The sequence below is a fragment of the Ornithodoros turicata genome, chromosome 9 (assembly GCF_037126465.1).
Source record: "Ornithodoros turicata isolate Travis chromosome 9, ASM3712646v1, whole genome shotgun sequence".
Lineage (NCBI taxonomy): Eukaryota > Metazoa > Arthropoda > Arachnida > Ixodida > Argasidae > Ornithodoros > Ornithodoros turicata.
The window spans coordinates 29,140,217-29,167,811 of NC_088209.1; the positions used below are offsets into that span (position 1 = coordinate 29,140,217).

The following is a 27,595-nucleotide window of genomic DNA, read 5'->3' on the forward strand; positions in this document are numbered from 1 at the left end:
TCCCATGCCCCATTAGACCAATATTATATTGTTTCTATTGGCTAGATTATTATTACTACTACTAAGTACTAGGTACTGCATCGTCTACGTGCGCCAATACCAAGGCTTTGACTGTTCTTGGGCACGTTAATAAGGATATTATTGTTATTATTATTACTATTATTATTATAACCTGTATCGTTTATTTTATTGTCGGTGTTACCTTTTTAGTCCTTCGTTGCTGCTTCTAGTGCCCTTGCGCTTTGCGAGCGCCAACACCAAGTCCCATGCGGCCGTTGATGGACACGAAATAAACAGCATTATCCTTATTAAGCGCACTAAGTTACCCAGGAAAGTACACAGTAACCCGACCGCGACACAAAGTAGCAGCGTTCCAGCCCCTTTCGTTTCTTTGCCCTTAACTTTCTTCGCGTTATACTTAGCGCGGTGTTGGGAAATAATTACCGGCGTCATTAGTTCGCTAGCTAACGGACACGTTGAAAACACGAGGACAAATTGTGTTCGCAGTCATACAAAGCTTCCGTCATTAGCGACGAACAAGCGTTCATACGAAGGATTTAACGAAGCCCATGTCCCGCGTGAGCTGATTATCGTCCAAGTTGCCCTCGACGAAGTCAAAGTAAACGCAAAAACAACAACATCGACACTAGCTACACTTACCAGTCGGCGGATTCTTTCGCGTAGCATTTTCCCGGTCACTCTACTTTCGAAAGTCGAAACACACCGCAATCGACCGGATAGCTTAACATTCTGCCTCCAACACTAATCGTTCTCGCAGGCTTTAACCCTCCCAATGCTGCAGACCACTAAATAAATAAGACATCGAAAGCAGACACAGCGAGCCTTGTCCGACTCCTGACGGCGTTCAACTAAACCGCGTTCAAATTCCTGGTGAACGGAGCTCCAACACGATCAGAAAACAAGAAAGAAGAGAAACAACAGAGAGAGGGGCAGCCTCGAAACACGGAACAATCAGGCAGACGTCCGATTGCTTAGAGCTCCGAGCTGGTGGTACTAGAAATCCGTTAGACGAAACAATATGAATATAAAAAATAAAAATGAGGGATTCGACAAAATCCGAACACAGTTCCCAACTCCACCCACTTCTCATCCGGCGCCCGTGTCTGCTTGTCGTGCTCTGCTAAAAAAAGCAGGAACACCGAAGAGGAGCAGGCAACTCTGTAATGCGCGTGCAGTTTTATTTGCACTGGAGTACGTGGAGCTCCTTTCACTCGACACGGCTTGTGGGTGCACCTTCCGGCAGATACGTTTCGTCTTCTGCGCCCAGTTTCAGTTTTATACTCTTTTAGAGCGGAGCTAACCAAGTGGGTCTGAGTTATGTCAACCCGCTGTGTGTGTGTGTGTGTGTGTGTGTGTACACTTCTGCGACAGTTCGCTCTTTCTCTCTTCTCCTTTTTTTTTTTTTTTTTTTTTTTTTGTTTACGGCATGACGTGCGCGGAGACGGGGTGCGTATGGCATATGGTGTCGCTGTTTCACGGCTAAAAATGGGGGTGAAAGGTGCTGAAAGAGAGAATGGACCGTGAAAAATAAGTACGGCCACAAAACAAGAAAGACAGTGGAGACAGCGGCGAAGGGTAGGATTTACGCGGGGTGCGAAAGTCTAGCTGTAAAGTTGGATATTGCCGGCTTTCGGGAAAAGGCTTTCTCGGGGGGCTTCGAAGCGGGGTGTTGTAAAAATTTCCGCGCCATGGACTTCGCAGAGTTACGGCTGAGATCGTAGCTTTATGAAGCGCGAAATATGGAGCTTTCACAACCAACTTAACCAATTGCTTTTCTTCTACTTTCTCTATAGAACTACATATTGGAGCTCCTCCTCGAATGAAATACGGTAGTGGTGGTGATGACACAACTTCCTTGCCGTAGTCGGCCAAGCTTACGTCACGACGACCGCAGGGGGGATTTGTACGTTTTGGGCCGACTTCATAGGGAACTGTCACGCCATTTGTTGTACCGCGTCTGAATGAAATACAGTGGAGCAACGAAAAATAATTGGCAAATCACGACTCAGAAGCCTCTTAAGGTATCACTACTGGCGATCATAATCATTACAATAAAGTCGTTCTTTTTTTTTTTTTTTTGCTAATTCCTTTTCCACAGAGCTGAGTGAAAGGTAAGGGATGCTACATCAGCATGCTTTGCTGATGTCACGTTCTTCAAGATAGCGTAGCTAAACATCCAATTACAGGTCCGTTTAAGCTACAACAGTGCTATTCTGGCTGCGAATCAATCACTTTCTGATTATCTGTATCACTTTCTGATTATCTCTAGGGAGTAAGTACAGCACGCTGCACCCATGTCCTTTCTGGACGATTAATTGTGTCTTCAATCTCGAAAAGCCAATTTTGAGCGAAACGGTACTTATTCTACGTCCATACGCTGCGGGCAGGAGCAACTTAAACGAAACAAAGGACCAACGACAGCTATCAATTTCTATCCCGACGGTAGAAGGTCACTCTGAGTAAATCCAACCAGCCGAGGTTTTATGTCCAACTCCCTATCGTAAAGTGAGACAATTATGTGCCTTTGTCCCAATGGGCGTCCAACTCTATATTGAAAGAGATAGTGTCTGGAAAGTAAAACGTGATATCCTCGATGCAAGCGTATAACGTTCGTGCACCCGAGTACGTTAGTATAACGACTTTAAACGCGAAACGCCATTTAAAGGAGTAATGAGCTGACATTCCACGTCGCTCGAAATCCTGCCTCATCTGTCAAGCTGTCCACCAGGAGTCAGCATGCAAAATATTTTCGCTCTGCGATGCGTTATACAGTCTGAGAAAGCTGCCGCGGACGGTCGACACGATTGTCGCGTGACTTATCGAAGGCTCCGTGCCTTGTTTCTTTATTCTTTCTTCTCAGCTCGCGCGCCGCTGTACGTCACTGGTCACGTGAGGGGAGTAGCATACGTCACGACGACCTCTCGTTCTGCGATGCGCTCTCTTCACGAGGAGGAGGATTTATCAAAGGTGTACGTAACAGAGCCTTCGCGCTCGCTCTGTAGGTCACCTACGCTCATGGTTATTTCGTAGGAACTCATTTTATTCGTTGGAGAACATTCCGCACCGAAAAAAAAAAAAAAGTGGTGGTCAACTCAGTGCTCCTTTAAACTGCCTGAGCCGTTGGGTTCGACTATGCGTCTTTGAAATGGAGAACGCTTCAAAGGATTTCACAAAAGATACTTTGAAGTTCTGAAAATAAATCTGTATCCGTGACATCGACAGACAGACAGATGTCGGCACAGTTCCCCCGAAGTCGTCCCAGGACGCATAGTAACAGTAAGATATGCACATTTGTTGCTGTGGGACATGTAGGACAGGAGTTACAAAAGATTCTGAAGATTTCTAAGAGAGAAAGGCTAGAATTAGTCTGATAGATAAGCTTATCGTGAGAAGCGCTGGGCGAGGGCCCTCTACACTATAACGAGCATTCGTCGATATGAAGGGGGCCCTCAAGCTAACAAGCATTCGTCGGTACAGACAGAATAACACACTAGAGATGCTGTGGTACGACTGTGTTCATTGTAGACAGAGTTACCGAAGATGAAGTGGGGTATTTCTTGTGCTCCGTAAAGAATACCGCTGCAAGAAGTCATAAAGCATTCGAAACAGACATGGGGAAAGAAAAATAAAAATAAAAAAGACGGCAGAAGTGAAGTACACTGCGGCAGTTTTTGTAGATCGAGGGGAAGGTACATAAACTCTTGCGATGCGACAGCGTACGGCCGGGGGAAAATGTTGCTTTCGAAACATACAGTCCCAAATAAAAGCTTAGAGCCACATCTGCCAAGCGGTCATATCCACACGCTGCTCAACCCGAAACAGATTGAGGCGTACTCCGCTATAGCGTTGGAAACAAACATAAAAGAGAGCAAATGTTATGTTGCCTCTGTATAGCAGCGCGCGTTGACCCGAACGGTTAAGACCGTATAATCTCCGAGGGAACGAAATGATCTATACCGCAGGCCCTGCACACGCGCCCGCAACATCTTAAACTTTTTCCCAGCTATATACTATAGAAACCAGACGTAGAAAATATGTGCACTAGCGTCGTAAAAAGCGCTGGCCACGCATCGGCTCTTATGTGGCTCGCCATGGAAGCTTTGAAAGGTGCAAATACTCTTTCTGTTCGCTCAGGAAAAAAATAAGAAGAACGAAAAGAGGCAGCGCAGCTTGCACGTCCACGCAACTCGACAGGTTTTGAATGTGTTCCTTTTGTCGGGAAGATGAGACGGTCTGTGTGAGTGTATTGCGTTTTGAGGGGTGACGGCGACGGGAGGGACTGCACGCTCTGTCTGCCTGTCGGTCCTGCTCTTGGCGAAATGGCTTTCGCTTTCCAACCGGGTTTGGATATTGCGGTCTCGAGGAAAAGGAGGCTCAAAATCAGCCTTTGTGTGCGTCGGGCTTCGCGCTAGCGAGAATCAGCCGTGGGCGCGCTATTGTACGCGGCGAGGGAATTTCGATTAGAAAGTGAACTTGCTCCTGGTCCTGGTTGAGTTGAAATAGGGATTGTCAACTTGTGGGGAATTGCTGTATAGTCCAACTATGCGGCTTTCGGCGTTTTCGAAAAGGGATGTACGGTGTTCGATAAGGCTATAGATAGGGCTCCGCGTTTTCGTTTTTTATTTTTCGATGGATTCGGCGTATGTTTTTCGATGTGTATTGATTTACACGAAATCGGCGTTTTTCGGCGTTTTTCCTGGCATGTACATGGTTTACCCGACAGTTATCGGCGAATGGAAATCATAATGTAATTTCCGCACGACGCTCATTCGACACGGCGTTGTTCGCTGTGGTGGCGTTTTACGGCTAACGAAAAAGTAACCGGACATTTTTCACAACCATCGTATTTCTGTATGGTTTTCTTGTCTGCATCAACGACTTGCTGGGCATGTGCAGCAATTTAGCTCTGTCGTGTCCTGGAATGTCCCTCTGTATTCGATGTTTTTCGATTAAAACCGAATGAGGGAAAATTTACCCGGCGTACGTTTTCGGTGTTTTTCGGTTAAAACCGAAAACGCGGAACCCTAGCTACAGATAAAGGAGGCTGTGTTGGTCTCGGCTAACGGGAAGTGGATTGGCGAAGAGAGTCACAGAGTGCGCAAAGCGGGATATATGGTTTACTTGGCTGTGCACTGGGCCATAAGCCGCACCTACTAGTCAGATCATATCAGAGTTCGAGGTAACTCGTTACTGTAACTAAGTTCCTTTTTTTGGTAACTTGTAACTTAACTCGGTACTTTTGCGCCATGGTAACTTTCAGTGTAACTCGTTTCCTTTTCAGGTAACTTTGCCAAAGTAACTTAAGCTAAGTTCCAAGTTACTCTTAATTCGCTTTTCACTCATGTCCACTTATTTTCTTGCTTTCTCTCCGGTTCTTTCATGGCATTTTATGCCGCAGAACGTGTTATTCAATCAGTGACAGTATTTTGTTCAGGCTGTAAGAACCGCTGCCATTGAAATGAAGCTGAACCATTGTGCACCCACAGGGAGTAAGATGTAAAGTGTTCGAATTCTCTTGGACATAAACGAAAACGATCTAGGTGTGTTGCACTCCGACGCAGGCAACTCAACTGCTCTAACTCAACTGCTCACGCGCGTTGCACCTGTGTAGTGCTATTTTGTGTCCGAAGTAACTTGGAAGTAACTCGTTCTTTTTTTTAAGTAACTCCGTAACTGCGAGTTACATTTCTGGCTGAAGAACTTCGTTATTAAGTTAGTTACATTTTTCACACGGTAACTTCTCAATCTATGGATCATGTGGACGTTGCAGACCCCGTATCGTTGAAGTTTGCATTTTGGTGCTCTGATAGCATTAAAATGGCTTTCAACTAGCAAGATCACGTGTCATTCACTCGGCGTTCGCACTATTAACGCTTTCAAGCAGTATTGAATAGTTATAGAGTATATAGAGTAGAATAGTGTAGTATAGAGTATAGAGCAATAGTATATAGAGTTAGAGTGCGAGGTATGCAGACGCGAACGTCCTGTAATGCTTGCAGCATCCTGCAATGATCCAAATCGGCCGAAATAAGTGCTTTCTGCGGCAAGGACGACTTTATGTTTATGATGAAGATTGCAGTGTTTCATCGCCAAAGGCGCCGATTGCCCACAATAGCGCGTGAGCTTCGCCCACACACACACTTGCTGTCACCTACAGCATCGTGCTGGTGCGTCTCCTCAAGCTTGTAGAAGAGGCATCGCCAGCTGCTTTCTACCGCTCGCACCAGGAGTCGAGATGCAAAATCTCCGGAAATTTTGAATTGCTAAAAAAAAAAAACTTTTTTTCCCCGAAAAAATGAAAAAAAAAAAAAAACGTGGTTACTGCTGAGTCGAAGCATTGCCGGCCAAACCACAGCATATAGCTAGCTAGAAGCTTTAGTAGTGTTCATCCTCTAGGCATAAATGCAGAGCAGAGCATTCTATGAGACTGCTGTCTACTAACCGATAGGTAATTGTAGAACAACCCGTCCACTCCATGGTCCACTCCAAGCAGAACTCCGACATAACATGAACGCGATGGCGACCGCTTGGAGCGGCCAGATGGTGCTCTATCACTGAATAAGCTTATTTAGTGACTCTAGTTCACGCTTAAGTTGGTGGTTGTTGGCGGATTAGAGGCGCCTAAGGCACTGTTTGCGGGTTGGAGACGCATCAACGGCACAAAAATTTACATGTTTGAATTTTGTCGCCTGGAAATTTTGAGCTATTTTTCCGGAGACGTGGAAAAAAACAGAAAAAACTTTTTTCCCCAAAACTTCCGGGTTTTTTTTCGGGGCTTCGCATCTCTATAACCAGGAGCGAAGCAAACCACACAAAATCACACTGTCGTCTGTTTTCTTCTTGTCGTCTGCTGACCATTCCCTCATCCCGACGTGCACGAAGAGCTCGACTGTTTGGACATCACGACCAACGTTATTAATGACCATTGTTAAGCAGGTCGCACCACTTGAACCGCGTCAACATCGTACAACGCAAACAGACGACGCGTCATTTCAGTGACGGAGACACTGGAGATCCCAGACCTAAGCAAGACCGATACTCATTATTCACCCCGTAACACGAGCCGGGAGAGCCCTCGCTACACCCGTAGCATGTTCCCCATCTCAATACATCACGAACATCATTCGCCGCACGGATACAAAACGCGAACCGCAGACAAGAAAGAAAATAAAAAATAAAATAAAAAAACGCACGGCACTCTTCGGCAACTTTACAAACGCCGTAGCCTCGGGCAAATGCACTCAAAACGGCCATAAAATAACAGCGTAGGTGAGAAGCGTACACCGCCATAAAAACACGCCCAAGAAAACCGCAGCTAAAGACAGACAACGAAAGAAAAGTGTGGTATTGGCTGGAAAATAGCCGGGAATAAAACCTCGTCACCTTTGGCATCGAAGAAGGCGCAAACTATTCACCTGGGAGGCTATTATAAATAGCTTCCCCCGCGCTTAACTCAACGCGAAGCAAGATAAATTAAGGGTTCGGCAATGACTCGTTGGAATCCCGTCGAGTTCTTTCCTCCGTTTGTTGTCAGCCTTTTTAGTAATCAGTTTCGAGAAGGTCATGTTCCCTATAGCTGCCCCTTCGTTAATGTAAAATGAATGTCCACGGTCTATTTTTCTTCTTCTTGTTGATACAAAGATACGGGGCGACAGCTGATGAAACGATTAGTTCTAGTGTAGTGAATAATGGGGGTGCAGATTTATGCCTGTCGCGCTCCATCCTGCAGCCTGCAGAGCGTGCTTGGGATAAAACGTACATTGGCACGCAAAAGACGAATTCTTTTCCTTACAAACAAACAAGCGAACGAATTTGAAATTCACGAGGAGCCAGTTTTTCTCTCTCTCTCTCTCCCCCTCTTGGTTAATGGGTGATAAATGAGCACAAAAGAGACTTATTCGCAATGTATTTCAGTGTCCACTTGGGTAGCGAGTAATCAAGAACATCATAAATTGAGTGAAGGATGTTTCACATATTGCGAAAATGTGGAAGTTTCTAACCATTGTGAAACATTTTGTGTCCAGAAGAGGCCGTACCGTACGTTGACATTCCAACGTCGTCATCCCTATAATATTTGACTATATATAAAGTTTCAGTTATTGTTAAAGTTGTTGTAACTTTTATAATATGTCTTACTTTCCCTACTCATACTGTCCCGCCTGATTTATCCTTACGTGTGTGTTCTTACATATTTTATACCTACATTATACGAACGCATATATTTTATGCGTTTGAGTTGGAATGTAACAAAATACACGAATATATTTTGTATGTATTTTTTGTGAACGCATATATTTTATAGGTATTTTATATTATATTTCACATATTTTGTGTGGAATATTTACTCTTAAAACATAACTTCACCACAAACGCTGAAAGTCATCTATTGCACAGAATGATACCCGCTATCCCTCCTTATTTTGTGGAAAACGCGGAACGTACGCCTTTTTGTGACAATTAACGTAACTGCATAAATGTCGCAAAAAGACTTTCGGCTTACGTTTCAAACCAGGATGTGAGAACGATGCCATTCGAGGTGATGGTCGTCTAGGATGGAAGAGTGCAAGCGCTAACTGGAACCGTAAAACTGTGCAGATAAAGGACACTTCTATTGCCTCTCCGTTTCGGTCGTAATAAATGTATATCAATATTGCATCGATGATTGTAAACTCCATGTGTGGCTCTGCGAGAGCAGGGGAACGAGTCAGGGTGCACATTTCGGAATCTCTACTGAGCAATAATTTTAATCTCAGTTTGGGACGAGAGCTTTATTACGGGCATGCTTGTTATATCGCCATGCCATTTCACTGGAACGGATAGCGACGTCAAACTTGTTTTATGATTAACGCCGCGTACTAGTTACCTGCATCCCTACCTCGATTTGATATTCATGACAATCAAGAAGGCCCCAAATACGGGCACCGTTTTGCCTTGCAAATGTGCGAAGTGTTCGTATAAACGACGAGTTGTTTGAATTGTTCGTATGCATGCTGCATTTCATCTGACAATCATGCACATTCCTGGGCCGTACGGATCTACGCGTGCTGGGATCAAAATTGGTTAAATGTCTGAGTAACCGTGACAGGCTCTTAAAACACAAATATGCGCCTTCACTGCACTTTCCCTTGACAATAAATTGGCGTTATTATACAGGAGTGTCACATATAGTTTAGTATACTTACACGTAAAGTGGATTATACGAGAAAAAGTGCAGCAAAATGTTCGAATTTCGAAAAAAGATATACACAACCCTGCATATAATACAAAACACCGCTGCTCAAAGCACCAGGAAAACGTGCTTCCCGCAGTGAGTTTTATATTGTGTGTGGGGCAGAGTCTTTTCGCCATAGATATTTCCCCCCCTCCCGGGTTTTTGACATTTTATAGACTGACAACAACATACCCATTCAACATCCATACCTCCATATCCATACAACCTCTCCGTATTTTTCTGTCATATCCAATCCAATCTAATCCATACAATTTCATCATGAGTGAAAAGGGATGAAACTTCACACTTCTTAACGATTTAATTACAGTACCGATGTCGGCTTATCATGAGAACGACCATCCAGGTCCTCATTTCCTGCGGAAGTCGGGATTCTTCCTCCTCCGTTCGTTACTATAATGAACCGTTGTGATTCGTAGAGATATCACCTCCGTGATAACGAGGCATGCATGGCTCCATCTCGTTGGCCTGGCTATCCTTCAACGTCGACACTGGAAAGAACTGTGACGGGGATGTGAACATCGGTATGCTTATTGCCATCAGGGCTGGTGCTAGGGGTGTGCGGGGCCTGAAGCAAAGCCACATGGCGGGCCCTGTTTCACAGACCCCGCTAGGCCTGCGCGGGGCCTAAGGCGGTCACCTTACTCGCCCCCGCCCCTATCGCCGGCCCTGATTGCCATACCCTTAAAACGGAACTTCACGCTCAGAGCCAACCATTGTACAGAATGACACCGGCCTCTCCTGACTTGTGGAAAGCGCGGCTTGTGCGCCTCCTTGTGACAATTAACGTATCTGCATAAGTGTCAGAAAACGCCGTATGCCTCCCGTTTTACGAAGGCGAACGGCGGAAAGAACGAAGCGTGTTTTAGCTACAAGGCAAAAATAATAATAATAATAATAATAACTTTATTTTTGTTATGGTACCCAAAAACAACCACTATGGTCTACTAATTGGTGCACCACACAAGGTTAAAGATACAAGGTATTCCCTGCTGACGCTCCATGAACGAACGTACGTTGCTACAGGAACAGTTTTTTTTTCTTCTTTTTTTTTGCGGCATATACCGGTATTTTCGAAGTTTTTGTTGCATGCCCTCCACAAATATAGAACTTCTTCTTCTTCTTTTTTAACTGGGTGTTTCCTGGAGCTGGTGTTCCTGGGTGTTTCCTGGATGTGGTGACTTCATATGTCGCTGCACTCATTGTTCCCTATGAAGATCCTGGGCTCCATCGTCGGGTTCTTCACCTGTTCATGAACTTCCTGTCGTCCACCAGACTGCTTCAGACGCCTTTAGTTCTTTCTTGTGTTTTCATCCTTCCTTCATCATCTTCACATAATGTTCCCGTGCAATGGGGTAGGGTACCGCACCACTACGGCGAAACACCCCATCTCATCGTCATCATTTATTGTTGTTGTTGTTGCCATATGTCGCCTGCAGCTCCATTTCTTGTAGGTGGTGTAGGTGATATCCACAGAAAAGTCTTTAGCATGTATCGCTCTTGAGTGAATGACACGTGACACTTTTGCTTTGGGTCTCATGTTTTTGAGTCCACACGCTTAAAAATGAACTTCACCGCATAGCACGCTCATAGCCAACCATCATCTCGGTTGATATCGTTATCTGCCCTGATTTGTTGAAAACGGGAGGCGTACGCCTTTTTTGTGACAATTATGAACAGCATAAGCGTCACAAAAAGGCGTATACCTTTCGTTTTCAACAAATCCGGGCAGATAACGATATCGTTCGAGATGATGGTTGGCTAGGAGCGTGCTATGCGGTGAAGTTCATTTTTAAGAGTGCAGGTTTAGAAGCGGTCTGCGATGCCGTTTCTTTAAGAAAAGCGAAGCGGGCTTTTTCCGCTTTCTTTTGCAATTCTGAGCAGGGCCATTTACCAAGCAGCTTACAAAAACTGAAGGGGCGCGAGTCGAGCTTGCTTAGGACAGCTTCCAGCCTTTCTCTACACTCTTAAAAATGAACTTCACCACATAGCACGCTCCTAGCCAACCATCACCCCGAATGACAACGTTCTCGCCCTAGATTTGTTGAAAACGGGAGGAGGAGCCTATTTTGTGCCCATTATGCACGGCATAAAATAGGCTCCTCCTCCCGTTTTCAACAAATCAGGGGCGAGAACGTTGTCATTCGGGATGGTGGTTGGCTAGGAGCGTGCTATGTGGTGAAGTTCATTTTTAAGAGTGTAGAACTTCACCGCATGCCACGCTCCCAGCCAACCATCATCCCGAATGACATCGTTCTCCTGCGTCCTGATTTGTTGAAAACGGGAAGCGTACGCCTCCTCGTGATACTTGTGCAATTATGTTAATTGTCACAAAAAGTGCGACGACAATGACTTTCCGCGTGATATGTGGGGAAGCCCCCGTTTCCAGGGTCTGCATCCGTTCGTAGTCTGATTTCCTATTTCGTTTTCTTTTTCCCAATATCATCCGAATCATAATGAGAGCATATTCGGTAGGGAAATTTTCGTGACGTCATATAGCTCGTCCCGTAGTATCCCTTCCGATGAGTGAAAAATACAGTGACCTTCGCAGTCAACCTCATCGACAACCTCAACAATGTTGTGCGAAGCCTTGCACAACCGATCGATCTTCCGCGTTATGGAACTACTAAACGAAACGCCTCTTTTCCGTTAATACTACACGCAGCAGAGTGCGCCGCATACCTTTCTTTTGAGCATGAAAAAAAAAAAAAAACTTATACTCCTCCTTTTTTTCATTTTTGGTCTCCCCCCCCCCCCCCCCCCACACACACACACACCTCGAACAATCTAAGTGAAGATTTGATTATGATGCGGCCAGAGATGATCCAGGATACCCAGAGGAGACCCTTGACGGCTTGTCACAAGACCTAATAAAAGAAAGAAAAAAAAAAACAAAATGAAAAATAAGACACTTCCCTCCTCTTCACTTTTACGACCCCCCCCCTCCCCTCACCCCCACTCATTCTCTTGTCTGCTCGTCCGTCTCGCATGAATCGGCGAACCGATTGGATCCTCCGCCTTTCCGAAGTGATTCCATTTTTATTATTACATTTGTCTTCCAGAGATGACATCGGAGGGTGATATGAAATTGCTTCGAATCGTTGAAGGATCAACCGGGATTCGAAGCCAATGTTTCGTGAATGACTAGTTCCGTGATCGCTGTCGTGCACCTTACACTATTTGTCGGCACACGTCGAAAGAGAGGGAGAGAGAGAGAGATGTGGGAGGGGGGGGGGGGAGGTCCTTCCTATCTCGATTCCCTGACAGGGAGCGCTTTTCCATCTTTGAGAATGTTTAAACTCAATCGTAACGGGTTCGCTGTTTTCGAGTATCCGAATTCGACGATCTGCTGGCTTCGCTGCAAGCTGTCGTAAAACCGTAAAAGGGAAAGGGAAGTTTTACGAGACGGGATTTGTGTTTGGAATCTTTCATTCAGTCGGTGTTACAAACGCCAGGAAGTAGATGAGCGTGCTGTGTGTGTTTGTATTAGACCTTGCTATGTTTTGGTATATGTATGTCTTGTATATGTTTTGGTGCTGCGTACGTCAGTATATGGGAAAGTGTGGTGTACGCAAGAGTATAAGTATAACCTTGCTGACACTGCACTCTAAGAAAAAATGGCGTGAAAGGTGGTAACTTTTATAATTACCACCTAGGTCAACATAGCCTCTGACAAAGAGTGTAAAAGGGTGGTGAAAGAAATTATCACCATACCAAAATTGCTACAAAAAGGCGTACGCCCCCCTCGCTCACCGAATCAGAAGCGGTAACCGTATCATTCGTAGGTAGCAGGTAGGATTTTGCAGCCGTTCAGGCACAACATATGCGACAACTATTACCTCCTAAAGCTGTAACTGCTCCAATCTTTTTTCTAAGAGAGTGAGCACATGCTCCGTACGCAAAGCGTTTTTTTTTTTTTTTCTCTTTCTTTCTTTTGCGTCCATCAGTCGCACGCAGTTTCCTAAATAATTTTGCGTGTGTACGGTGGGTTACTTGCGTAGCGCTCCCGTGGCAATGCGCGACCTAGCTCGTTCGTGTGTTGGAAACGTAGACACCGAAACTTTATTTTTTACTCGCAACGCTATCTTGCCGTATATCGTACTCTTAAAAAGAGAACCCTATCCGGCACCACCACCACCACCTCTACTTCGATGGTGTATAGTATTCAAAACTGCGCGTGTATCGCAGGGCGAAGCGTCTCGCATAGCGCTAACGCGTATGCCAAGAACGCTATATGCTGAAAGTCTCTATATCGTTAGCCATTGCTTTTTCTCTGTACTTTTGTGATGAATAAATAAAGTAGTTCATTGCATTGCCGGACCAGTTTTTCCCAGACACCGAAACTCGAGTTATCATATGATTTGTGACAGAGTTTTAGTACTACGTACTCAATTGCTTTGCGTACGCATACGAAATAGCGTATGGACACTCTGCGCGCTTTTTGCAGTGCGAACACGCTGTTTGCTCGTGTATACAAGGCAACTGCGTACGCTATAACTAAAACTCTCTAATATGTCGCACGTGGCGCATGGTAGACAGAAAGCTGATAGAAAGACTAGTAGTAAAAACACTTGTAGAGATGCAAGCAATCCGACATGTCTGCGATTTATCTTTTGTGAGCTAGTTGTCTAAGTCCATAAGGTTCCTGCCCACACCCTACGACTTTGAGCCGCTAATCTGGTAAGCTCTTACGAGCTAAAACGTAAAAATAAATTGCAAACGCAATGGCACTTAGCAAACTGAAACGTCACGGCTTCCCGCTGCTATAAAAGCTGACTGCTTCGAAAAGATTATGGATATAAAATCTGTGTTCATTTCGTTTTATGCTCTTGTTTCGTCTTCACACTACACAAAAAGAGGACGTTTTGCCGGCAGAATAAGTGCATTGGCAGACTAATAGCGCTGCTTTCGATCAGTTCCACGAAAATCGCACACTATAAAACCCGCTGGAGGTATTTTCCGTATAATCACGACGTCGGCATCTGTTTTCTAACTTACGATATAACAAGAAGAAGGACAGACGCATAGAAAACGACCTATTCCTGGAATTCAGTGACGAATAATAGCCTCGATAGCAACGGACGCCACCAGAACATTCCTCGCATGGACGAGGTGAAAAATACCTGACCACCCAAGAATGATGGGGGTGACAAATGTATGCAGGCAGCGCCACTTGGCTTATGCTGGAAGCGCGCCAGGGGAATTAATTTCGTAGTGTTGGGCGTTCTCTCGATAAGTAAATGCTGATTAATGTAACCACAGGCGACGTCCGCAACCGTTTTATGTAAGGATGCATCACTGCCCGGACAAGGGAACGCTTGTTGGTCCTGATATGCGACGCTTGCTTAAATAGCTCGTCAGTTTTCTGTATTGGGTAGCTATACTATATAGTTCGAGCCAAAACATATCCTTAATGCCTTCTTCGTCCCATGACGCAAGTCACTTCAGTCTCCTACAGGTCGATCAGACAACAGTATACACTCTTATCCGCCAGTAAATTTCGAATCAATCAATCAATCAACCAGTAGAACACTCTTACAAGAGGATGGAAGGCGCTTCGAGCATACAGGGCGTTTCACCTAATGTGTTATTAGTTCGTGTAAAAAATAAAAAATAAAAACACTACAAAAATCGTTGTTCTGAGACGCGCAAAGTGCATGGCGGCCGCCCTCATTTCGCAGTCATGAAGCGCGGTGTGAGGGAGCCTTGCCCCTCCCCTTCAGCTCCCCTCCTCTCAGTGTCACACTCGCCGTTGCCGCGGATGACGTGCCCCGGATGACGTGACGTCATAGACCGGTAGCCGACGGAAGGAGCGCTTTTCTGACCCGCCCGATTGAAAATTTTCTTGCGCACGTGGATTCCCGGCTGCTACACTCGTATACACTCGTATCTTGCGCGAAGATATATACAGGGTGTGTTTATTCATTACAGAATTTGTATTAAAAAAACCAGCAGAGCAAAATAAATGCCGTTTTTGCAGTTGAGTTTCACGGCCAGGCTGACATTCCCTCGAAGAAAGTATGCAACTACGAGATGACTAATTACCTAAAATTCATTAATTCTCTTTAATTAAGGGGATTTCGAGCAAAAGCGGGAGATCAGAATGAGAGACCATCCTGGTTGAAAGCCGTTTCACGTTTAAAAAATCCTGAAACACGCACCTGCGTTTAGATATCCATCCCCGAATTTTGATATGCAAATGAGCCTAAACTGAAAAAGAGCGCCTGAGAAGCGCGTCACCTTCGCCGATTCTCTGCCAACCATTGCGCAGAATGATATACTCTTAAAAATGAACTTCACCACATAGCACGCTCCTAGCCAATCATCATCCCGAATGACAACGTTCTCGCATCTGATTTCTTGAAAACTGGGGGCGGAGCTTATTTTGTGCCATTATGTAGGGTACAAAATAGGCTCCGCCTTCCGTTTTCAACAAATCAGGGGAGCGAACGTTGTCATTTGGGATGATGGTTGGCTAGGAGCGTGCTATGTGGTGAAGTTCATTTTTAAGAGTGTACGATTCTCATTCCTGATTTGTGAAGTGCACGGGGCGTACGATTCTTTTGTGACAATTAACATAAGTGCTTCAGAAGTGTCACAAAAAGGCGTACGCCTTCACGTTTTCAACAAATTAGGGCAGATAAGGATACCATTCGAGATGATTGTTGACTACACTCTTAAAAATAAACTTCACCGCATACCACGCTCCTAGCCAACCATAATCTCGAATGATATCGTTATCTGCCCTGATTTGTTGAAAACGGCAGGCGTACGCCTTTTTTGTGACAATTATGAGCAGCATAAGTGTCACAAAAAAGGCGTACGCCTCCGGTTTTCAACAAATTAGGGCAGATAAGGTACCATTCGAGATGATGGTTGACTAGGAGCGTGCTATATATGCGGTGAAGTTCATTTTTAAGAGTGTACACTTTTAAAATAGAACTTCACCACATAACCAACCACCATTCCGAATGATATCATTCTGTGCCATGATTCGTTCAAAACAGGGGGAGGAGCCTATTTGGGACATGCATAATGCGTCCCAGATAGGCGCCTCCTCCCCTTTTCAGCAAATAAGGACACAGAATGATATCATTCGGATTGATGGTTGGCTAGGAGCGTGCTATGTGGTGAAGTTCTGTTTTAACAGTGTAGGATCTTGTAATCCGACAGAGTTCAGTTTTAGAGTACACGAACGTCATCAACTTTCGTTTTTCTTTCCTTCTCTCGTTTCCTCATGCGTCACTCATGGAATAGGTTGCTGACAGGATAGTATAAGGAAAATAAGGGACATGTTGGTTCTATGCCTGTATTATACAGCTTGGACTGAAGTGCTCTAACGACGAATCGTGGCGACCGGGCAAATGTAGCAGATACCGGGGTCGATGTCGCAAAGGCGCACTGCAGACGCGGTCCTTATACTTCATTAGAAGTCGAGCATCTGCTAGTTCTTGGAAGCCATCAAAAAGGGCGGCCGTTATTATTTGTTGCTTTGTAAAGCGGTGAGGGATTCAAATTTCATAATTAGTTGGAGCGTTAATGCCTCCCCATCGGTGTAAGATGAGACCGCGAGCACATCGCGCAACAATGAGAAATTCAAGCCAAGAGCAATAAAGAATGTGCACATGCAAATGTCTTCCCTTGTGCAGTTAATTGGATGGGTGCACCGGAGTGGACACGCTATAAAAGCCAGTCTGTCGTCTTCGAATTAATGAGGTCATGGCTATTGATGTGTTCGTTGAGAACAATCGTTAAGTGCCTCCCCAAATGGCCAGACGACGTATTGCGTTTATCATTTCCCCACGAGGGAGGAAAAAAAAAACAATTTGTAGCGTCCGGAAAGAGTAGGTTCTGTACGGTCACGGAGTTTTAGTTGTAGAGCGTACGCAAACCGCACGCAAGTTGTAGAACGTACGCAATATTAAAACCCTTTATTAGTGAGTTTCAGTGCGTCGTACGCTATCGCCTTTACGTACATATAAGGAATAGCGTGTTGGTCCTGCTCACTGCGCGAACCTCTAGGTTTTGCGCGTGTGCAGGACCACCAACGCTATTCCTTACGTACGCAAAGGCGACAACGTATACGATGCACCAAAACTCGCTATTGTCTGCGAGCATACACTCTAAAAACAGAGGAGTGGGGAGTGGGGTCGAAGTAGCTTGCCGTTGTTTGCCGCACTCAAGTGGGCATCGTCACGACTATAGCCAAATAAGAAAAAAGGGAAAAAAGGGGGAGAAGAGGGGACAGACAACGATATCATTCGAGATGATGGTTGGCTACACTCTTAAAAATGAACTTCACCTCATAGCACGCTCCTAGCCAACCATCATCTCCAATGATATCGTCATCTGCCCTGATTTGTTGAAAACGGGGGGGCGTACGCCTTTTCTGTGACACTTATGCTGTTCATAATTGTCACAAAAAAGGCGTACGCCCCTCGTTTTCAACAAATCAGGGCAGATAACGATATCATTTGAAATGATGGTTGGCTAGGAGCGTGGTATGCGGTGAAGTTCATTTTTAAGAGTGTAGTCAACCATCATCTCGAATGGTGTCCTTATCTGCCCTAATTTGTTGAAAACGGGAGGCGTACGCCTTTTTTTATGACACTTATGAACAGCATAAGTATCACAAAAAAGGAGTACGCCTCCCGTTTTCGACAAATCAGGACAGATAACGATATCGTTTGAGATGATGGATGGCTAGGAGCGTGTTATGCGGTGAAGTTCATTTCTAAACGTGTAGTCATCCGTCACCGCGAAGGATATCGCTTTCTCCCCGATTTTTGAAAACGGGAAGGCGTACGAAAACGGGAAGCGTGCTATGCGGTGAAGTTCATTTTTAACAGTGTGCCTCCGTCCGATACCCACTTGAGTGCGGCTAACAACGGCAGGCTACCTCGACCCCCCCCCCCCCCTCATTTTTAACACTGTGTGACTGGTTGATGAGATATCAACATCGGCAACCCTGCGCCGTGTGGCAAAAATTGTAGCCTTCGTTTCCCGCTTAGTGCACCTTTAAATGAACCCAAGGTTTTCCACGCGCTACATTTCGTACCGAACTGCCATGGGTGTGAATTCTCGGGAATGTGACGAGGCCTTATACAAGCGCTGCTGATCCCACTATCTCCGAATACATCGACGGGACTCGAGAGATCCCTTCGCCAGATATGAGATGTTTTGCGCACACCTGGGACCTATACATACCCGAGAACCTTCAGAGTTGCTTCGAAAGGTGCCCAAGTGGAACATTATGTGGAGATTGAAAACGTTTTCCCGTCCAGATAAACCTCGCCTCCCGGGGACCCTGCAGCCTGGGAACGTTTCAAGAGATGTACAGTAGGGGGAGATTGTGGGCATTCAGTAATTGCTCTTCCGAAGCCTGTAAAAAAAAAGTACGAGGTGTAAGAGTGAATGGATAGATGAATATTTAAGAAAAGAATAAGAGGTTCGACCTTCAAAGACTGGAACTGCCATACTTCGTGTCACCTTTTCATGCTTTTTTTTTTCCTTTTTGTGTTCTTTATTGTTGCTCGCATCCTTGTAATAGCATTTTCTTCTTGCCCTGCTTACCCCCGTGTGCCATAATGAAACTGGAATGGCTTTTGCAGCAAACCGGGTCATCAATATCAAATCGTAATTTTGGTCATACACTTAGACACACAGTGCAATTATAATGCAACTTCCCAGTTAGTAGCCCCTGTGGCTGAGTTTGTTTTATGCTCTATCAGCGAACTCTTTGTTGGGCATATGTGCTTCTACATATGCTCTTTCGAAGACCAGTGTTGCGCACCAGTGACAAGGCGTTCTTTTGTGCAAAGTTTGTTCCGACGAAGGAACGATCTATACTCTGAAAACAGAGGCTCACCACTTAATATGCTAGTGGAAGCCGTTCGCTCTTTGTGGACACTTCGGCGTTATGGTTATGGTCACACAAAAAGGCGTACGCCAAGCTGATCCGAAGTGGTAACGCTTTCATTCCTTGCAGTGCAAAGGAGCTATGAACTATGCACTCTTATAAATGAACTTCACCGCATAGCACGCTCTTAGCCAACCGTCATCTCAAATGATATCGTTATCTGGCCTGATTTGTTGAAAACGGGAGGCGTACGCCTTTTTTTTGGGGGGGGGGGTACTTTTGCTGTCTGTAAGTGTCATAAAAAAGGCGTACGCCTCCCGTTTTCAACATATCAGGGCCGATAACGATACCATTCGAGATGACGGTTGGCTAAGAGCGTGCTATGCGGTGAAGTTCATTTTTAAGAATCTACCGAGCGAGGCCGCCGACTGTGTCGGCTCTAAAAGGCGATTTCAACGTCTTGTCTGTGGCACTTTTTGTATAGGTGAATTTGATAGGTGCGTATCTTCAGCACATAGCATGCTCCTAGCCAACCATCTTCCCGAATGACAACGTTCTCGCCAATGACTTGTTGATAACGAGAGGCGGAGCCAATTATGTATCTATTATGCACGGCTACACAATGGGCTACGCCTCCCGTTTTCAACAAATCAGAAACGAGAACGTTGTCATTCGGGATGATCGTTGGCTAGGAACGTGCCCTGTAGTGAAGTTCATCTTGAAGACGACGACGATGCCCACTTGAGTGCGGCCAACAACGGCAAGCTACCTCGACACCCCCCCCCCCCCCCTCATCTTGAAGAGGTGCACTAGAGTGGTCTTTCCGCTATGCCCGTTTCTTGAAGAAAGCGCACGAGGCCTACAGTGTGCCTCCGTCCCATCAGTATCGGTCATCCTGCCTATGCATCACTTTGAAGTCCTCAACTCCCCTCTCCCACTTTCCCTTTCTTTTTTTTTTTTTTTTTGCTATAGTCGTGACGATGCCCACTTGAGTGCGGCCAACAACGGTAAGCTACCTCGATACCCCCCTTATCTTGAAGAGGGTAAAGCAGAACGTTATGTGTACGAGTACCTCTGCGTTGGCGTCTGATGTGTCTGGATGCTACGATTCTTCAGATGACGTAACGTTCGATAGAGGTATCTGGACGGCGGTGCGTCTACTCGCCCGAATACGAAAGAGAGTGCGTTTTTGTATTAACGCTGCACAAGTTATGAAGGAGAAGAATTGAACAATAAATTGTAAATAGAATGACGAAGCGTATACACTCTAAAAACAGAGCTTCACCGCATAGCACGCTGTGCGCCAACCATTGCCACGAATGATAGGGTTATCGCTTGCGATTCGAGGAGAGAAGGGGGCGTACGCCTTTTTGTGGCAATTTGGGTATATGGTAATTGCCACAAAATGGCGTACGCAATACGCGCCATGCGGTGAAGTTATGTTTTTAGAGTGTAGAAGAACAATATTACATCTATTAAGCCCGTAACTAAATACATGCCGATATGAGTTCTTACCTCCTTTAATGGCTGTGGCATCGGGCATCTTATCAGGTGTTATCGCAAGACAGGCAAGGGAACGTTATTCTGAAGAGCGTGTCAGCGATTCCTCTCTATTGGGACAACCGTCCGCCCTCATTGTGAGTTCTCAGTGGGTTACTCACCCGAGGTACCGTTCCACAACGGGTCGAACGCTTCGTGTCTGAGTGTTCCCGCCGACGACAGCTTGTGACTAATGGAAGCATCGAAAGGACGTCCCGTTGCTCAACACACGCAGAAGGGGCCTCTCTCTGGTTCGAGCAGTCCGCTGCAAGAGACCCAGTCAAAGGTTGGCGCATGAGTCACGTTCAGGGTTGTAGCTAACGCCGCTGCCGTACTGGCTATGTTTTCTGGCCGTGCTGGCTAGCGGTTTTTCTACATTTTAAATTGGCAGTGGGAAAAGTATATATCTGGGCGCTACTAATCTGTGTAGCGCGGTGCTTACCAGAGGTCGCGCTGCCGGCACATTGGAATATTGTATTTTTGGCTCCACATGGAAAAACCTCTTCACTGTGAAATGCGTTGTTCAGCTTATACTACTTCTATAATCAGACCATGAAGAAATATCCCTGAGGCTTCCATAATAGTACCGCAGTTAATGGATATTTCAAGAAATCACGCTGATATGCACTTTCTAAACTAATAATGTCAAAAGTAAAGTTTATGGCCGAGCGTTTCGAAAATGTTACTCATTCCATCGAGACCCACCTCCCCTTAGCCAACAATCATTACATCGTTCTCTCCCCTGATTTGTTGAGAACGGAGGGAGAGGGGGGAGCGGGCGTACGAGATTTTGTGACACTTATGCAGTTATGTTAATGTAAAGGGAAGATTTATTTGACGCAATAAACTCTGTTAATTGTCACAAAAGGGCGTACGCCACGCGCTTTTCCAGAAAGCAGGAGTGCTAAGGGGACCATTCTATATGCTATGGTTGGCCTTCAGCGTGCTATGCAGTGAAGTTCTGTTTTAAGAATGCTAGTTACGGTTGGCTCTGAACGGTGAAGTTGTCTAGTGAGGCAGCAGTCGGGCCGCGATGGTTTGCCTTGGCCAGCCACTCTGACGACCCCGTTCTAGCCCGTACGTTCAGCAGGCTCAGACTGACGCTTTCGGGCAGAGCGATAAACCAGGCGGCTAAATGTCACCCCATGAGGCAGACATAACTGTCAGCGCAGTTTATCGTCAGCACAAGGCCTTGCCCACCCAAAACGCGAGTGTCCTGCTAGTGGCACATCGTTTTTCCGTCTGCGACAGCACTGAAAAACGATTGCGCTTCTGCGACAATCGCTCATTCTCCATCCCTCCCTTTCCACTCTTGTTTATTTTCCACGGCCGTCTTTTTTTTTTTTTTTATTTGGCTTCAATCCACCGGCGTCTTTTGAGCTGTCTCTCGTCTGACGCCTCGCCTCCTCCTGCTGTTGCGTTTAAGCTTGACGTTTACGGCGTGACATTTGTTTAGAGGCGTAACGCTTCATTAACGTCGCTGCCGCAGGGCTTGACATGGCTACAGTCGCAAAAAAAAAAAAAAAAAAAGAAAGAAAAAAAAAGTCTGACAGTTGTACGTGTTGAAGTCATGCCGTGACACCCGGTCTGGTGCTGATGCTAGTATGATGACGTCAATACGTGTCATAGGCGATTGGCCGTCAAGGTGCCAAGCGTCGCTAAAAAAAAAAAAAATAAATAAAATAAAATAAACAAAAATAACACTTAATAAATAAATAAAAAGAAGAGAAACTCGGGTAGTTGTTCCAAATAGGACGACCGTGTGTCTGTATGCGGTCTGTATTTGCCTTCGATGTCTATGTAGACAGTAAATTAAAGGACCCTGCCACGTGCGGTACTGGCTATCTTGCCGTAACACCCTAAAAGCAGAACTTCGCCGCATAGCACGCTCTGCGCCAACTAAACTATTGCCACGAATGATAGGATTATATATCGCTTCCGTGATTCGAAGAGAGACGGAAGCGTACTTCCTTTTGTGTCACTTTGTATCCAAACTTGATAGCTGACACAAAAAGACGTACGCCTCCTTCTCTAAGAAGCGATAACCCCACCATTCGTGGCAGTAGTTCGGAGCAGAGCGTGCGATGCGGTGAAGTCATTCTTTCTAGAACGTACACTACATAATATACTCTGAAGGCCAACCATTGCGAAGAATGATACTGTCATCACTCCTGACTTGTGGAAAGCGCGAAGCATACGCGTTTTTGTGACAATTCAGACAACTTCATTAGTGTCACATCCCGAATCAGCCGAGATAATGATGTCGTTCGGGATGATGGTTGGCTATAAGAGCGCTCTATGCAGTGAAGTTCTGTTTTGAGAGTGTGGCAGTGACTTTCTACTGTTGAAACTGCGGTACTAGCCAACCCCCCCCCCCCCCCCCCTCTGTAGCCAATCATCATTCGAAATATCTTTTGCCTTCCGGGCTTAATTTCTACAACACCACTACCACTACCACTATAACACTGGCTACCTTACTGGGTCCCGTTCTTCAGCCGTCCCAGTGGGCCGTCACCACTGCGCTCCTCCGCTTTCTCCACGCTTCGAACCTTGTCAACGCCTTGTGATTGTGTGGCCGTGTGTGTGATTTTTCAGTTTTAGTTTTATGTGTTTTTTGTTCTTCCTTTGTCTTTCGTTCCCTTTCCTTCTTGTTCTTTTCCTTCCCTTGTTTTCCCATTCTTCTTTTTCTTTTCCTTGTCTTCTTATTTTCTCTTTTTTTTTCTTTTTTTTTTGAATAGCAAGCCGACCTCTGTCTAGCTGACCTTTCCTTTCTTTTTTTCTTAATAAACATACCCCCCCCCCCCAACTATTCTTAACACATTATGCAAAACGTAAAGTGTCCAAAATGGGCGGTTCTGTCCCATTTTCAAGAAATGAGGAGACAGAACTTTGCCATTCCGAATGTCTGTTGGCTTCGAGCGATGTTTTGTGGTGAATTTGACCGCATAAAACACTTCATCGCGAATGATATCGTTCTCTCCGCCAACTCGTTGAAAACAACAGCACGTCAACGCCTTTTTGTAACAGTTATGGAGTTACGTTAATTGTCACAAAAAGGCCGTACCCCCACGCTTTCCACAAATCAGGACGGTATCGTTCGGTGAGATGGCCAGCCTTCAGCGTCTTAAGGTTCCGTTTTAACAGCGTAGAGCTTCATACCGTCTGCTTACTGGCTATAGTCAGCGCTCCTCGGAAACATGACCCTCTTGATTATCTTCTCAACTGCTATAGGGAGCCAAAATGATTGCCGTAGAGCTAACGAGACAGCCGTAGAAAAGATGAGCCTGCTGTCACGGGAGCTGTAATTACCAATAAGAATGACGTCTCCATTTCCTCCTGTCTCCATGCCAGTGCTCCTAACTCAATCGCTCATTTCAGTGCTCATTCATCCATCAATGAACACCACCTTTCTCGTTCAGGGTAGCTGACTGTTCATACGAGACAAAAGAAGTAGCGTATATAGTCATTGGATGCGACCTCTCTTCAATGAGAAGACGCCAGACCGTGAGACGTCTTCAAACTACCGCACCGAGGTTATCTTTTTCTTGGTGTGCTTATAACGCTACATGGGGTAGTTGCAAAGCGTGGATAAAGTGCACGATAGCCTGCACTTTTAAAAATGAACTTCACCGCATAGCACGCTCCTAGCCAACCATCATCTCGAATGATATCGTTACCTGCCCTGATTTGTTGAAAACGGGACGCGTACGCCTTTTTTTGTGACACTTATGCTGTTCATAATTGTCACGAAAAAGGCGTACGCCTCCCGTTTTCAACAAATCAGGGCAGATAGCGATATCATTCGAGATGATGATTGGCTAGGAGCGTGCTATGCGGTGAAGTTCATTTTTAAGAGCGTATAGTATGAAGGTTCAACTGAACTGCCTCCAAATATCTTTAGATGCACTATACTGCGAGAATGTTTTTCCTTCTCATGGAACGTTCAAGAGGTATAGGCTAGGCGTAGGGCTAGGCTATATGCGTGTCTTGGGACCGAAGTAGCCACGTCGGTTCTAGGTGTCGGAACTACTGTCGAAGCGCTGGCCTACAAATACAGTAGTGCTCAACGCAAAGTCATGCACATGCCTTGGTTCATAACAGGGCGCCACTTCTTGAAATGCGAGACAATGGATGAGCTTCTCTATCGCAAAGCGCGGAATGTTGTAAGTTCATGTCGAGCACAGGCTGGGGTTTACATAAACCCCGGAGGGACAGTCTCCTCCTTCTGTATCACCGACAAAAAATGAGTTCGGAAACATGATCCCGTTATTCCGTCCGTCGTCCGTTTTCTCATGCCATATTCACCGTGCACCGACTTCTCAAATCCTAAACAGGTCGCTGGTTGCTTTGCTGGAGGAAGCAGAAGGGTTAATGAGGTTGACATCTACGATGCTGATGTGGCTATGGGATCGTTTCTGTGTTGAGGTTAGTTGCGTCAACAGGAAGACACGACCACTTCATCATCGTCACATGCAGTTGTCAAGTACGAATTGAAATTTTGTTCCTGTTAGAACGAAGAGGACTGAATGCACGTATGACGGCAAACGAGAAGAAACGTCATCAACAACAATTTCTTTCTTTTTCTTTTTTTCTGTCAACGCATCACGTATAGGAGAGACGACAAAGGCAGACCCTTTAAAAGGTCCATGAAGAGAGTTTCTTAAATAATTCAGGGCTTATTGGCCTCTGATGATCAACTTTATCCGGACATATTTCTTTTCATAGAGTATATATTTCGGAAGCAAGCGATCTGGTGATATAGATCCATACTGAAGAATCCCCGAGTCTTCGTTGTGTTTGTCCCCTTTTTCGGTGTCCCTCGTCTCGGGGTTGTTCAATATGGTTATTTCTTTTCCTAAGTTGATTTCATGGGTTACTGTGCCAACATTTATGCAAAAACGCGTACAGATAATCGAGGAAAAACCGCAGGCTAAGCAGCCAGTGCAGAAACGGTAGTTCTGAGTCTCAAATTAACCCTTCAGAATGGATCACTACTCCGAAAGCATTCCTTTCGTTCTTGTCCAAATACCTCTAATGTCTCGCAAGACTCAACCTGTGACTTCTTGGAACGTATTTTTCTCCTGCATACCCTGAGCTGCGTGACGCACGCACTTTGGCAAGTGGCCACAGTGCTGCGTACTCTCAGTCCTGCTGGAGGGCCAGAAACGAAACACGTGTTGCCCTCAGTCAAAACATGGGGCCTCATTAGTGGAAAGCCTCGGCCACGAATATCCATAAAACGGAGACTCCCCAGAGGCTGCTGTTTTTACGCTTCCAGTGAACGAGCAACAATGATTTACAATGGGAGAGGAATACATGTAACCGCTGTTGCGTATGTAATTCCTGTGGCCGCCTTCCTTCAAAGGGAGCGCCCTCACGCGGAGGGTTCTTGAATGGCGAATGACATGAGCTCTGTATGATTAATGAGTTATCCCTGAAAGGAACTTTGTTATGCGGCAGTCTAGAAGACATTGAAAATGTTGGTGGTATCATGAGAGTTATTCGTGGTCAGTGTACGTGCGCGGCCCGACGCCATCGTTCTGCGGATGAACAAAGCGAGTCGGACATCTTACGATTATTTTCAACGTCATTACGTATGTTTCTTTTCTTCTTTCTGTGGCTGTCCTGACGGTGGCATAAATAGCGTCACTAGTAGTGACCGAGACGAATGACCGAGACTATTTCATGCTCATGTATACATGAGCATGAAATAGTAGTTCGCGTTTCAGAAGAATAGGGAACTTACGAGGGTACAGCAAGGAGCTGGCACTTAGGACGTGACTTTTACGATGTACTGAGCTTGCCATGTGGTGGGCACATAGTATGGGTAGTATAACGTTTTTTAGAAAAACTAATGATATGCTATACGTAGATGGGTAGAAACCCAGCGAACCGGTAGAGACGTAGGAAGGGAGTTGCCTGAGCACAGAAGCCGCCGATATACCTCCTTATCTTTCGATGTGCTTGCAAATTCTTGCCTGATGTCCCGTATCGTCCACGTGTCCGTGAACCTCCCATTTTTCTGTAACCGGTCTGGAGCCTAGATCACTACGTTCACATAATCCCCTCCACACTCTAACAAAGCGGCCATTCACTCCGGCCGTAGAAGCCCGTACGGACCCTTTCTTCCCTCGGGGCTGTTGACCCACAATTCGCATGAACCTTTAAACACGTCACACCTAACCCTTTAAATACCATGCCAATGATGAGGACGGTGCCCAGAAGAAGAACAGTCTCTGTTCGAAATATCGGCGGCTTCTGTCCTAAGGCAACTCCCTTCCTAATGATCTGCTATGTACTGCTTGAGACACGGTTGCCTGTCAGTAGTTCTGCAGCCCATATTTCCTTGGTTGCCATCGGAAATGTTGTTCCAATATTGTATTTAAAGAAAAGACCGTATGCTGCACGTGTTTATTGCTAAAAATAGATTATCTTGCAGCAAACGATTGCGAGATTTGAGATGGCGTAGACCAAGGGGTGTTGATTTCAGACAAGCGTATAGCAAGCAGTACACATAATGTAACAAGTTTGCTAATTTACCCAAATTTAGTAAAAACTACCATTTGGCGCTTGAATCTCACTCCTGAGACACTACGCACTGGATGTTCTGATATCATTTTTTACAGATATCGGGGCGGAGAAAGTAATTTCACCTTTTGCTTTTTTTTTTTCATTTAGTACCTTCTCTCTCTTTTTATTTTTATTTTTTGTGGTAATTGCCCCATTGGGGTCCCCCTCACAAATATTACATTTAACATAAAATCTCACAGCAGAATTGACTGAATCGTAAAGCAGAGCCTCTGCACTTTCAACTCGCTAGCCAGCGACATTTCTGCAAAATCCTACACGCAAATCTCATGTCTGAACCATTCCATACCTGTGTCAGTATACACAATCTACATACTAATATGTTGGATGGCTTTCGGCCAGAAGAGTCTCGTCATCCA

At 45.5% G+C, this 27,595-nt stretch overlaps 1 protein-coding gene and 1 long non-coding RNA gene across 12 annotated transcripts in view; one reads left to right on the forward strand and one right to left on the reverse strand.

Annotated features, from left to right (window-relative positions):
- LOC135368532 (collagen alpha chain CG42342-like) overlaps window positions 1-27,595 on the forward strand; it is a 112,119-nt gene that overhangs the window by 30,883 nt on the left and 53,641 nt on the right. The gene's annotated exons all lie outside the window — the stretch shown is intronic.
- LOC135367856 (uncharacterized) lies at window positions 12,034-20,908 on the reverse strand. Its single transcript, XR_010414556.1, has 3 exons — window positions 20,771-20,908; window positions 18,458-18,632; window positions 12,034-12,117 (listed from the first exon to the last, which is right to left on the reverse strand). It is a non-coding gene; the product is annotated as an uncharacterized LOC135367856 (long non-coding RNA).